A 14,842-nucleotide genomic window follows, 5' to 3' on the forward strand; every position below is an offset into this window, starting at 1 on the left:
CTCTTGGAAGTCACTGGTTTCCCTAAGGCTTTGAATACATCCCAGTAACTGATATGTAAAATAATGGTCCTGGGAGGGGAATGATATACAGAGTAAAAAAAAAAAAAAAAAAAAAAACCCTTCTGCATACTGAATAGGATTGATTCGTTCTGGTATGTGCTCGATCATCTGCTAGCAAAAAAAAAAAAAAAAAAGTGTGCTTGTGTTTATATTCTCTATTGAAGAAGATATATTCCAGAATGAGTAATGTTATTCAACTGCCGAGTCAGACATGCCACTCACCATGTCAGATATATCACATACAAGCTCTGACACATTGCCTGCTAAATGAGACAGATTAGCTCTTCCTCTGAAGACATCAGCCTTTAACTGGCTATATTAACAACTGGGTCAGGCAGGCAGCACCTACACTTACCACCTACAGATTCACAGAGATAATTTAGTAAGCTGCATCTTCACAGAGTGCCTTTCCCACCACGATCTGAAATGAAGTAAGCTGATGTAATTTGCCTACCTGGAATCAAACTCATTGCTGTGCAACAGCCTGTAATGGAGAATATATCACTTTTGGAGATTTGGCTTTCTGGGGACACATTAAGTGTATGACTGGGTGAAGTCACTGTCAGAAAATGTTATGGTCTACAGTAGTTGCACAGAAATAGTATTTTTAATTTTTTCAGCAATGCTGATTATTACTGTTCAAACAAAGGAGACACCAGCCAAACTGCTCAAGTAAATGGAACCAGGGATTCAGCACTGTAAGAGCAGAAGTACTCTCTCTAGCATAAGAGACCCAGCATCAGCTTTTTGTATCAGAGACATCTCTGGAAAATTTATCAAGCAAGCAAACAAAAAAAATGCCCCCAGGCCAAGCAGAGCTCAGATACTTGGTCACTGCTGATGCCTATACTACAGGATATATCCATGTGTTTAAATACCTATTTCCTTAGAGCTCAGCCTCAGACTTAGATGGCACTTTAGTTCTTTAGGGAGCACAAAATTACCCACTACATGAGATGACCTGGGGTTGATTTATTGCTGATATTAGCTTTTTGTGAGTGAGATAAGGGGGATTATAGGATATTATTCTCCATTTACCTTTACACCCATTTCCAGCAGAGCCACTGCAAATACACCTTGGGAAGCAGGCAGAGCACTAGGGATGAATAGGCTGCCCAGCACTTGCGTTTCTCAGTTCTGCATGATTACAGATGTTCGTCTCCTTTTTTGTGCTTATCTAATATAAATTACCTAAAAAGACATGCTTTCTTTGTTTCCCAAGCCACTTGCTGAAATTAACAGTTACTGCCATGTAAACAGGGAACAAGGGGACTTGTACTTTCCTATACATTACCTTTATCCAGTTCAAACCATCCAAGAATCTAAGCTCTTCATGGAAATACCTGCCAGGTGAAGTCCACTTGATCCATGCCAGCACACTCCCCTTCTCATGGCACCAGGAACAGATCACAACTACCCAAACAGTCCCACATGCTGTGTCTGTTGTTTTGTGAGGAGCAGGAGAGAGAACTGCTCCTTATCATCCCCCCACAGCAGGAGGCAACAGAGTTCTAACACCTGGGAATTAAGTCACAGTCCTCAGCACAACCAGGGCATTGTTTTGCTCTTGAAAAAACAATGAAGCATAACTGTATCTGCTGTGCATTGACACAATACTGATCATACTGGAAACCATCAAGGGGCTCAGCTGAAATATGCTGAAAAAGAAACTGTATGTTCATTCTAAGGAAAACAATCAAATATATGCTTTTCGAGGAGGCTACAGCCCTTGCTAAAACTTTCAGGGCTAGCACCAGGGATAGGATTATTCAAGAAAAGACTAAACCAATGCTGATGGACCCATTTCACCATCAACCCTGCTGTTTAGAGGGGACCTACTCCAGTCAACCCATCTCATGTCAGCAAAACTCTCGTAGGTCACACACAGCACTACCTGTGCTTGTTGCCACTGCCTGCATCGCATCAATTAATGATCAGCTGAGTTAATCAAGTGCAAATAAAAAGTTGCAAAATGGTCAGATCTGGAAACTATCTATGCCAGTTGCTCCCACAGAAAAGCATGGGAGCAGGGAGAGGCACCCTTCAGTGCCTCTGTTTATTCAACTGCTTAATAGAATCTGAGCTCCATGGAAAATCTAATTCATGGTCTATAGTTTAATCTTGTCCATTTATTTCCTTTCAGCAAGTAATAACTCTTTTGTTATTTTAATCTAGTCTTTGGGGTTTAGTCTTTTACATTAATTTTAATATCCACTCCATAGAAACAAACTGTTATGTCAACTGTTAAGCACATGGGGTTCCAGCTAGAGAGGTTTATAGCCGAGCTTTCTCTAAAACACAGAACCTTGAATAGAGGCATAGTAAAAGCCACACAGGTGAAGTGAGAGAATGCAAGAGATTATGACAGCACAGTTTTGTGATGAGGCCAAACATTACTAACACAAATAGCACTTGCAACTGCAGCACAAAACCAACTGCACTTGGCTTTTCGTTGGTTTTGTGATATTTGGTTTCTTCCTCCTAACAGCAGCACAGTTAAAAACCTTCCAAAAATTCCTTTTAACTCCTCTTCCTTCCCAGAATGGCAGTGCAGAAAACACCAAAGTTTTTCCAGCAGCCTTACTCTGAAAGAAAATTACTTTTATGGATGTCTGGTATTTGGCCAGTGTCAAACCACAACACCTGGTCACTAGCCCCATTTCTCTCGCCTGCAGAATCATCCAGAACCATCTACCATTCTCTATCCATTTTTGTTACAAAAGTTGGAGAAGGAATCTCTAGAAATAGAGACAGTACAACAAGGGATGGTCCAGGTGCCATTACCTCTTTTAGCACCACTCTTTTTTCAAACTACTTGTCATGGGTCAACTTTCATGGCCCTAATGGTGGAAAACTCCATAATCTTCCTACTGCAGAATTTGGCTGCAATCTTTTACACTTTTTCAGGTGCAAAAGACTTTATTTGCTTCTCCTCTAGAAGATGCAAGTGATGCTTACAGTTCTGCATCTTCCTAAAGAGTTGCATAGCCTACTGCCAAAATGATAAAACTCCTTCAATCCCAACTACAGAATTGCTGGCATTCCCACACCCCCCAAGAAGCAGTGACTATAAACATTTTGCTTGGGTTTCACCATATATATTAGGAATGAACTGCAGGTCAAATAGTCTAGCAATTCACTTGCTAGCTTAGCAGCTTGAGGCTCTGCCTCAGGGCCTTTCACACCAGCAGCTATTAACTACAAAGAAATGTCACCTGTGCTGGTCATTATCGTTAATTATGGAATTCCTCTATTCGGCATCCCTGTGTTAAAAGCTTTTCCTATCACACCCACCACTCAGGACTTGGTTACTGTGATTATCACACTCGTAATGCACTGTAGAGTCTCAGTTTTCAAAAAGCCAGACTGCTACAATTTTATCTGCACTGGCTGCAGTAACACCGACTAGACAAAGGGCTAAACTCCTGGCCATTGCTGTCTGCACTCTCTCATTTTACAGTTACCTGGGATTCAGGCTGCCCACAGTCTTGAGGTCTGTGGATTCAGAACTGTTCACCAGAGCCCATCGGGGCAGAGAACTTAGTATCTGTGTAAAACACAGGATAGATGAATCCTGTAAAACACAGGATTCATGCAAGACGTTCCTCAAAGAGCAAGGACAGCCTGAAAAGAAAAGGGAAGTAAACCTTCAATGTTCAGAGCAAGCTACCTACATCTCATGGAGAAAAATTTTTTATTCCATATGACCTGTGAGCTGCCTAATGTGCTGTGCTTGTGCTTACAACACAAGCAGACAAGGGCTGAAGCAAAGAATGGGATGAAGTGCACTTTCCACGAGTGAATAAAAGCTGGAAACAACCACGGGGTACCACAGAGCCCTGATGCATACAACTACCACAGTAACTGATATTTGTTTAAATTTTGCAGGTTTCCATTAAGCCAGTAAGGCCCAAAAGACCATCACATTTCCTTACTTAAAGACAATTTTGGTTTATAGCTTTCAGCTCACCCAGATGGAAGATTTTAAAGCTCTTCTCACTCCTGAGCCATTTCTCTACAACAGTTCTGCAGGAAGGGAACTAAAGTGGCTGCTACTCAGCAACATCTGCATATGCCATAAAGCAAAAAAATATCTTCCCACTTCCAGCAGGAATTGCTGCAAGATGTAACTATCCTTGCAGACAGTTATCCCTAATTGCCCCTGGAGGACACACTCACTACCCCTTAGGTATCAGTCAGCAATTTAAATCCTAAGTCCTTATTTCATAAAAACTTGATTTGTCCTGGAATCTGTAGTTTCTGTAGGAAAAACATTCAGGAAACATGTCTCTTCATAAATCCAGCCTAAAAAGTCCCTGGAAGCTAATATGATTGCACACTGTAGCAAATAATTTCTAATAATTTATGTATATTATGACATATGGATATAACAGCCAAGGAGTTATCCTGAAAACTATCTGAAATGTAAGTTCAGCATGCCTTTCACTTCTTGAAAGTTTTATGTGTTCTATTACTGTGGGGTTGGACTCAACAGGCTAAATAAAGCTTCCTCTTGCTTGTCCAAACTGAAACATAAAATAACACAGGGGAAATAAGCATTTCTTTTCTACACAGCAGTACACACAAAAATTTTTACTGAAAAAAAAAAAAAAAGAGCTACAGCAGTCAAGCCTCTGGGTCATTCTCCTCTCTGTGAAAAGACTAGTTAAAAGTATATGTTAATGTTCCCTGCCAGTTTTTCTTCTCTTAGCCCTCTTCCTTCCAGGGCTTTCATTATGTTCCCCCTTCTATGTAGTTTTAAAAGGTTTCCTTGTTTGACAATTTTGCTGAAGGCAATTATGGTACTTGCTTTCTCCTGAGCTCAATATACAACAGCAGAAGTGGTACACTGTACATATGGTTAAGATCTGTTTTAAAAACACTTGCAGATTGCTATCAAATCTTGCTGTGTGGCTTGTCATTTGTGTTTAGCAGATTCTGTGAAGAAGCTCTAACACTTTACTATGGGATAGTTTCTTGTTTGAAACTGAAGAGATGAAGTTTCTATTGTTCAGCAGAAGAGATGGTTCTGCTTTAAACTGAAACAAGAAAAACATATTTAGAAATGAGGAAGGAAAATACACTTCTTGGGATGACAGCACAGCTTCATGTGCTTCATTAAGTGCTCATGAGTCAAGACTATTCACCTTTCTGATGAGAAAACCTTTCTTATTTTCAGTTTTTAATTACAAAAAAGGCATACTGAAGGTCATAAGGGGCTTCATCTCCAGGGCACTCCCCTCTGTGCATAACAGTTTGACATTCACCTGCCATTACCAGACTGCAGTACAAATCCTGCTGCAGGATTCAGCTGCTGTGGCTAAACCCAACCGTTTAACCTGCGTTGGAGTTATCAAAGCCATCATACAAGTAATTACACAAGCAGAATAGTTTCTGACACTTCTGAATTCTTTCACTGAGAACATCTCTCTAGCATGTGGATCCCCTGGTGTACAGTCATACAGCTGAGCTCAAACTTCAGGTTTTCTCGTTAGTGGGGCACTGATATTTTAAGCATTTTCTTTGTCAAACTGGCTTTCCCTATCAAGGGAATATAAAATTATATGCAAGTCATTTAGGTACACAATATATATTACCACAACACAAAGGACATTTTCAAAGCTGAAACTGGATGAACTCTTCAAGAAAAAGCCAGCTTGGGGAAAGTTATTTCTAGGCATCACCGCCAAGTTTAAGTAATATAATAATGACATGGGACTGGACACATAAAACACCATCTGGATAATTAAAATGTACACAAAGGTGGTATGCAGACATGTAACATCTGAATGGTAACAAAGTAAAATGGTAAAAAATTTAACCTTTCATGGAGATATTGATGGCAGAGACGTGTTACAGGAGAGTTGGGAAGTCAACTTCTCTAAGACTTACACCAGGTGCAGGTCATACCAACACTTTAGCTGCAATTCTGTAGTGCATTTAATGCTTAAGTAACTTAAAGCATAGGCTCTGTGCCTGTAAATCCTTAAATTCACATATAATACACTTAAGTGCTTTTCTTCACTTCAAACAAGTGTGCTGCTATCTCTCCCATCACTTGTAAATCACACTGTATTTTCCTCATCTCTTTACATCACTGTATATGTGGACTCGCATATGTAGTCTCAGTGGAAGTTGGCCTTGCAAATCAAATGGTGCAACATGGCTCTTACATTATAAAATCAGGAACAGAACTACTACAGCTGATAATTTTTTTTTTGTCAAGTTCCTAATAACTCAGTTCTCCATCCCAGACTGATCAGAAGGTGGCAGTATTTCAAAACATTATTTTCAGTTTTACCAGCGGGGCATTTCTTTTTAATTGACTACTTGTTCATAATGAATTTTATTATTCCTAACATTTAAATGTCAAGAGCTGTAACTTCTAGTGGCTGGGGTGCAGTGGAAGCAGTAACAAGCATTAGGCTGCAATTTTTAAGATAATCTGGTGAATCCATTAATACGGGGAGACATAGAAGGCTGCATCTGTTTTTTAACTGCTTTTATTTGCCATAAAATATTCGTTAGATGCTTTTATAGAAACGACAACTCCTATGAAAGATGAGATAAAAATTTCCAAGGTGTCCAAATCTTGTTCTTGTTTCCATACAGTCCCTAAATTCAACAATGTGTGGGGAATATTTTGGGGAAATATTTTGCCTGATTTGTACCTTGTACCTTCTAGATTGATAGGAAGTATCCCCTTACACACTTCACACTGCCACCCTTTGTTTTAACAACAATCACACACATTGTGAACTGCTCTTCCTGAAATGAAAAATGTCCTACTCTTGTGTTTGAGCTGCCACTGCTTTGTCTTCTACCCGGTACAACACAAAGTGAATTTTAGCAGCCACCACCCTTTAGCACCTCTCACTTTACATCCACAGGAAAATTCATATTCTGCAGAAAGACATTCACTGAACGTCTTCATAGCAAATCTGTGGCTTGAAGCTCCAAATAACAGCTCTGGATCACCCAGCTAGTGCATTCAGCAAAGGCACCGCAAACAAGGTGTGAGTCTACAGTCTGGCTTTCCCATGTGCCTTCGTGTTCCCACAGTGAAGCTGTCTCATCAAATTAAAAAGAAGGTGAGAGAGAACAGAAAGTCTGCCTTCACCTGGCAAGTAAATCAGCAAAAGTTCTTATAGAAATGGAAAGGATGACAGAAGGATCTACCTCCAACAATATTCTTCCATTATTTAGTTCTGCTCACTTTTAACATGGTTTTGTCCATTAACTCTAGAAATACCATTCCAGAGTACAAAAGAGAAGGGGTAGAAGTTACAGACTAAAATACAGTTGCTCTGCTTTCTTTGTTATCTTTCTATCTGCACAACTACAGGAATTATCCAGAAAAGAGGAAACATTTTGTTGGTGATTTGTTGAGCCTACTTGCTGTGTCAAATCATCTGTGCCAAGATATTTAAGGAAATTAAATACCATAAAAACCACTCATGAGACTGAAACACAGTGAAAATATCCAAGCCAACAAAATAGTTCAGCAAGCTGAAGTAAGGACTAGGAACACTACAGTATTCCTAAATCAGCCTCAGATTGCCATAGACTTGGACTAATATTCCCCAGTGTTTATGGAGGAGTCTGTTTGGATTTACAAAAGCTGTTTAAAATAATAGAAACAAATAATATTATGAGTTGGAAGGGACTCGCAAGGATCATCCAAGTCCAGCTCCTGGCCCTGCACAGAACAGCCCCAAGAATCACACCATGTGCCTGAGAGCATTCAATTGCTATGAATACAGATTGTCAGCTTCCCTTGAATAACACTGATCAAATTGACTATATTTAACATTTTGGGCTTACCTGGAACAGCAACTTCAAATACTGGATGTTGGATGTAGTTTAAATTTTACTCACATTGAATCAATGCAAACCAGAGTTATTTAGTGGATTTACTCAACTAAAAGGAAGTTCCATCCACCTTTATTTTGAGAAGGGAAAATTAGGCAGGGAGTCACAGAGTTAAAAATGCTGAATGATTTACATCCCCAAATAACAAGAGAAGAAAATGAATTTCTGTTTCTATTTCTTCAAAGCAATTAAGGCTGCCAGCTGCCTGGGCACAAAAATCCAAGAAAGACCACTATCTCCTGCTAACGTTTTATTATAGTCACTGCCTGACAATCATTTTTGTCAAAGAGCCACATTCTGTAAACACTTGTCAGTGGTCTCCGCTGCCTTGCTTCACTCCTGTGGCGAAGCATGAAGTGAAACAGCAATGCAGGAGTATTACCACAGTTGCTTTCTCTTCTCTCACAATAGCCAGGCTTCTTTGGAAGGACCTTCGTATTGGCAGGCTGCCTTTCATTACAACAAGGCAGCCAATTTTGGATATCACATGCAGCTGAAAAATTGTGAGTAAACTACCACTACTTGCAGTAGGAACTGAAAAGGCTTTGACTTTCAGAAGAGAATATCACAGACCAACAAGAAATTCTCTTTTATTTAGGTGGACTGGAGAGAAAATGAGGGTTCATGCCCTTAAATTGCAGTGATCCTTTGTTCTGTTATCTTCTTATACAAAAGTGGGAGAGCCAAACACATTTCATTTGTACTCAGAGATGAGAGTTACCCTCGTGCTCAGTTATACTGGACAAAGCTCTATTGAATTGTCCAGGACAAAAGCAGTTTGTATGAAGCACACATTCCCCTTACAATGCCACCTGGTTTCTGAGGGACAACTTTTGCAAGTACTTAAGTATCACTTTGCTTAGTGCTGCAGTGTTTAACGGTGGAAGAGCTCGACTCTCACTTGAACAGGGAAGTCAAGCACACAAGAGTCAAAGCCCTGCTTGTTCCTGCCGTTGCTTAGAGATTTTCTGTGCAGCCAATGGCACACAGCAGTTCATCACCTCTTTCCATGTGCCAAGTCAGCTGGGTCTGCACCCACAGGAATCCCCAGAGCTCTACAGACACACCTTTAGGAACCCAAATTATTTAAAATCTGCCTCTAAATGTTTAAAGAAAACAAATCGTGTTAGGGGTGATGTGATGCCAAAAGCCAGGTGTGTTTGGAAGAGCCTCTTAGTTTCACAGGCATTCTACTTCATGCCCAGGGAGGAGTTAAAGTCCTCTCTGTAGAGCAGTTGATGTTAGAGTGAGTTTTCCTCCTACTGGTTTCCAACACATTTATTTTCCAGAGAGGGATGTTTTTGCATTGGCATGATGCAGATTGGAAGAAAGCAGCTCTTCAGTGGCTGTGCCAGGCGAGGCGCTGCCACACACAGCTTGACCGTGCTGATACTAAAAGCTTTGATTCTCCTCCTAAATAACAGTGCTAAATAAAACAGCAAGGTGAAGTCTCTCATTACACAGGCAAAAGGAGGTAGGGAACATGAGGCATCTTACTGGGTGGGCTTTCCTATTTGCACCCCTTTCTGGTTTTCTGGGTTTGAGTTTTAAAATGGTTTATATTTTGCCTGCAGCAATTTCTTTTAATAACTGCAATTACTCTCTTCCATTGTTCTGACTCTTAGAAGCAAATTAGTGAAATTCAAAGGCAATTGTCATGATTGTTTGTTGTCAGGGGCTTATGAATGGCTTTTCTGTTTCACTGGGATGTTTCATTAAATAAATAATGAGTGTTGCACAAGAGTCATAAACAGTCAGAAAGGGATCAGTTAGTTTTAGGGACAGATGCCACTTGGTGCTTGGGTGACCATGCAGGAGACACAGCAGGACTCCCTCCAGCTACATCTATTTAACAGCTTCCATGTTTAAGAAAGGGCGATTTTGCTCTCCTCACATGTAATTCTGCATCTTTAAAGATTTCATTTCACACGTTTCTCACACCCTACCCAGAAATCCATGAAGAGAGGGGGTAGTGTTGGGAGGTTTCACATCCCCTCTTCTCTCAGTGCTTGCATAGCAGGCAGAGAGAAGTTGCAGGCCACAGCAAAGGGCAACCTGAATAAATAACACCAGGACTTCGTGCCATACTGTGTGGGAAATAACATTCACAATATGAGCTTACAACAACGGCAAGACTAATTTCTGGAAAAAGTCCAAAGTCAAAGCCACCAAAAAAGACTCAAGCAACCATTTATCCTGCTCAAAATATCATGCAAATATGTCACTAAGTGGCATTCATCAATGACAGAAGATCAAGAACACATGCCAAATCATTTCATGTTCAATCTGGCTGGAGGAAAGTGAATGAACAAGGCAAACTTAAGCTAATAAATTCTAAATGCTCCCCCATCTCTGAGTTTTTTAGCATAAAACAGGACTAATTCCCACTGCCATTTATATGCATACATTCCTCTGCTAGATCACTAGCAGAGGTATAAAAGACAAGCCTAATGTTTTTAGCCTGGTTTACTTTTTTAAACCTCTGACCAACTGCAATCATATCTAGTGAAGTGGGAGAAATATCAGTCTAAGTTACTTTAAAGTAAATTGGATTCAATACATCCAGCATTGTGCTGATGTCCTAGTGGACTGTAGAGGCTCAACAGCATCAGGTATCTTATAAATGTTCCCAGTGGGCACTCATAATTAGCCATGAGTCAGGCATCTGCATGATCCTGAACTGAAATCAGTTCTTGCTGAATTACTTTACTACATATTTTTAATGTTGATGAAGGCAGAGAAATGAGAAGTCTCAGCAAAATACCTATTACCTGGCTAACAATTCATATGCAGAATCTTCTCTGCTTATCTAATATCATTTGTGCAACACAGATTTTGTGCAACTCACCTTGGCTACAGACAGAAATCAAACCATTCGCCTCCTGAATGACTCAGCAGGGAGAAAGTCAGAGAGAGTGCTAAAATATCTATCAAACCCTGTGTTCATAAGGTGCTGTGAAGAGGTCCTGCTTCATAGACACAGATTGGCAACCCATATAATGGGAGATCTCTGGGAGAGAGAGAGAGAGCTTCTTCTCAGAGATCTATGCTTGTGAGAATTTCTAAAAGCCCAGAGACAAAAAACTAGCTCTGACAGAGGGAAATTAGCAGAACTCTCCTCCATCTTCTTATCGCAAGGCAACTTGAGCCTAGTTCTGGAAATATTAATCTAGTCTCAGCAGCTCTTGTCACATAGACTGTGGACCACAACCTAAATAACCACTTTTATAACTTTTACTCCAGTATTCCGAATTTTATTTATTTAGTGCCTTTGCAAGACACAACCATGCCCAGCTTGGTTTATAAACTTGTTCAGCCTCATGTTCTCCTGTACTCTCCAAGACTAAGAAAAATTTGCTTTTCACCCGTTGGAAATAAAGGCAGAAGTTCTGTTCAGAAAATAGCTATATATGTGCTCACTCAAAATAGTATGTAGGTTACTGATATCGTTACAAAAACAAAGAACATTTGTACAAAAAGTAAAATTGATCTTATGACTCCTGGATTTTAGCTATGACAGCTAAAAAAGTGTTTGAATCCCTCCCTGTAGCAGTATTTCATCATATCTTTTCATACTCCAGAGACCACAGAGACCCTACTGCTCACAGACTGAATAGGTAAAAGAGCCCTTTGCAACCTCTCCCACACAGCCATGCCAAGAGAAAGGTGACTTTTCATCAGGGATCCTTAAACTTTCTGCCACAAAATTTCCAGCCCTGTCATTTGCTTTGAGATTATTCCCTATTTCTCTGTGTTATGAAAAAAATTGCAGAAGAAAATAAGAAAGCAAACTAGTTCTGCATTTATTCATGTTTTTTTCCCTAAAAACCTAAGCCTACATGAAGCAGAAGAGAAAACTCTATGCAAAAAAAGAAAAAAAAAATCAGTAAATATACCCAGGAACATAGGAACATTTAGACTATTCCATAGCTTTGTTTTCTTACTCTCTGATAAACTGAATTTATAAATTGAATGGAAGCCATAAAAATAGTCAATGCTTTCTAGAGCCATTATTGGAAACACCTAATGAAAACAACTCTATTAGTAGACAAAACCTGCAAGTCTTAACGGTGTAGCCTTCTGCATTCTTATGTTGGCTTTCCCATCCCTGGTCAATAGAAGCTTAGTTTATGATAATTTTTTAAAAAATTACAGTGTTTACTGTAAGGAATCATAAACAGTGGTAGAACAGATAGAAAAAATAGGGCTATAGAGCTAAGGAAAAATAATGATTGTAGGCAGTGTGGACATAACCCTTCTTTATTCCAAAAGAGATTGTTGCATGTTAAGCACAATTTTAAATAGAATGTGCTTGCCATACCAATATGTAACATCTGAACTACTAAAGTGATGTTTTCAATACAGAGCTTTATCTAGCAAAGGGTCTGATCCAAAGCCACTTTATGTAAGGAAATTTTCTTGCTGATTGGAACAAATGAAGCCATTACACAAAGACAACCACTACAAGTAGACAGAAAACAAAGAGGAGATATAACAGTGGCAATCATCTACATAAAAGGTTGAAGGAAAAAGGAAGGGGGAAATCTATTCTCCCCTTCCAAGGTAGACAAGATAAAAATAACAGGCTTAAGTGACAAAAAACCCCTACATTTCACAAGAAAGAAAAGACAACAACTTGTTAGCAGTAGAGCACTGGACTTTGCAACAAGATGAAGCAGTGGTCTCTTTCCCTACCTTCAGAACAGCTACCAGACAGCTCTGAGGAGTGGCTGAGGCACATCTGGTTCTGCTTGGGCACTGAAAGATCCCTATGTGCCTCAGTTCTGGCAATTCTTCCACTATTGCAAATTGCAGTAGTTGGTTGCAGGATGAGAACCCCCAAATCCTTCCATGGTCACGAGTACCTAAACCTCCTCTGTTTCACAGGGAAAGACATGGGAGATAATGCAGTTACTAGCATCGCTCTTATCCTGGAGTGTAGGAAGAGGATGATCATTATGGATAGGTACTGGAATCTGAGACAAGTGGGATCCTTGCCACCCCTGCAGCTCCCCCATTACACCCATTGCTGCTTCTGGTAAAGTACACATGCACAAACACACACACACATATATACATTGTAGAAAAAGCTGTGGGCTTAAAATGGACATTTGGCTAACAGTAAATGAAACAGACAGCAACATATTCAACAGTATTCAGGAAATTTAGAGGCCTAATTCTGACTAGAAATGAGGCAGTCACTGCACAGTGCTGCTTCTGAAAACAAGACCTGTATCTCAGGTGACATAGGAACCCTTACAAATCCTATTGCACATTTAAACTAAAATAAGAGCCAGTATACTGCCATTCATAAGGAAATTTTACATCTCTTTTTACAGTCCTACTTGTCATTTGGGTGCCAAACATATATATTTCATAAAGAGTTGATAAAGAGTTAATGTGCATGTTAGTATATAGTAAATCAGTTGTTACAGAGTCCAGCCATTTCGCAGGTTGCTTCCAAGTTTGGCCTGCAGCCATCTATGGCACCTTCAGCTGATGAGCTAATAACCTCTGTAATACACACCATCCACTACTTGAGCTACCTATGCTTTCAATCTATCATTTATTACCTTTTCTAAACTATAGATAGACCCTTAATATAAAGAATGACCATTTTATGTTTGCTTGCCTGAATATATACGAGCACTCAGCCACATCATTAAAATAATTTTACTGCTAAGGCATACCTAATATTCCAAACAGATAGAGCAGAATTTAAATTAGCAGGGGAAAAAGATGGTGATTCCTTACAGAAAGGTTTGGAGATGTGACAGGAAAGAAGAAAATGGATTTGTACAAAATAAAAAGTCCATAAAAATGTGAACTTTATTGGAAAGTTTTCTGAGCTTTGACAGACTCTCAGTTCGCTTTTAGCTTTAATTATGGTTTTGCATTATCCTTGCAATTTCTGTGCTCTCCTGACCATGGGAGCAAAAGTATTGAAATACCATCACTAACATACCAGGTGTTTTTATGTCAATGCCAAAGCCTAAAAAAGTCAGATTTCTATTCCAGAAGAAAGTACATGCTACCTACAATCCTAAACTGCATCAGATCAGGGAGAACAGGTAATTAAGGAAACTGAGAACAAAAGAGGAAGAAGAAGGTTATGTTAAAAATCCTAACCAAATACATGCATGTACCTTTAATTTTGTTAAGGCTTAGGTCTGGAGTCATGGAATTGGAGAAGGAAACTTGCTTCGTTTTCTACAAATATATCTCTCATGTCATGATTAGAAAGAAAGGTCCAAATCCATGACTCAAAGGGAATAGAAACAGTTCAATGTCCTCAGTGCTTTAAAATGGCTTTCCTCAAACATGGTGCATATATATTTGGGTGGGCAAGCTTGGCAAACAGGCACAGAGATATGAAAACATGGGAGGGTACTTCTGCTCAGAGTAAAAAAGGACCCTATTTTTGAGCCTTCCTTCACCTACCTCAACATAAATAGTCCTTCATTGCAGCTGGGATATTACCCCTTATTCATGACACTTTTCACTTAAATTCAGCTTTATGCTAAACAAACACTGCATTTGTCCCCAGCATTTACAGAAAGATTTTCATCTTACCTGAAGACCAGCCCACAAAATTCCATTTTTTGGGTGGCATAGTGGTGGTGGGCATCCAGTTATCCTCTCATGGGGAAAGTGAAGCTCTCTCCTTTCACCTCTGGCAGTCATGGTGGGAAACTCAGTTCTGGCAATTTAACTTACTATCTTCCATGACCCCCCCCCCCCCCCCACCCCTTGTAGCTGGAGAAGTGCCAAGCCTAAAAAAAAAGACAAAAGACATTATTCTGAGAAGGTGAGAGACACAAGAGTTGCCTTGGAAGCCCTTGGTGGGGGCTTGCACGCCAAGTATGAGATTTGACAGTATCTCCCCTTTGCACTTCAGTTTACCACCTGC

At 39.8% G+C, this 14,842-nt stretch overlaps 1 long non-coding RNA gene across 3 annotated transcripts in view; it reads right to left on the bottom strand.

Annotated features, from left to right (window-relative positions):
* The window catches only part of LOC137473379 (uncharacterized), a 65,615-nt gene extending 50,991 nt beyond the window's left edge, over positions 1-14,624 (bottom strand). For all 3 annotated transcript variants that reach the window (XR_010998742.1, XR_010998741.1, XR_010998743.1), the window contains exon 1: positions 14,506-14,624. This is a non-coding gene — a long non-coding RNA (uncharacterized lncRNA). The remainder of the gene's footprint in view (positions 1-14,505) is intronic.
* Positions 14,625-14,842: the final 218 nt, after the last annotated feature.

This window comes from Anomalospiza imberbis, chromosome 4 (assembly GCF_031753505.1).
Source record: "Anomalospiza imberbis isolate Cuckoo-Finch-1a 21T00152 chromosome 4, ASM3175350v1, whole genome shotgun sequence".
In the NCBI taxonomy this organism is placed as follows: domain Eukaryota; kingdom Metazoa; phylum Chordata; class Aves; order Passeriformes; family Viduidae; genus Anomalospiza; species Anomalospiza imberbis.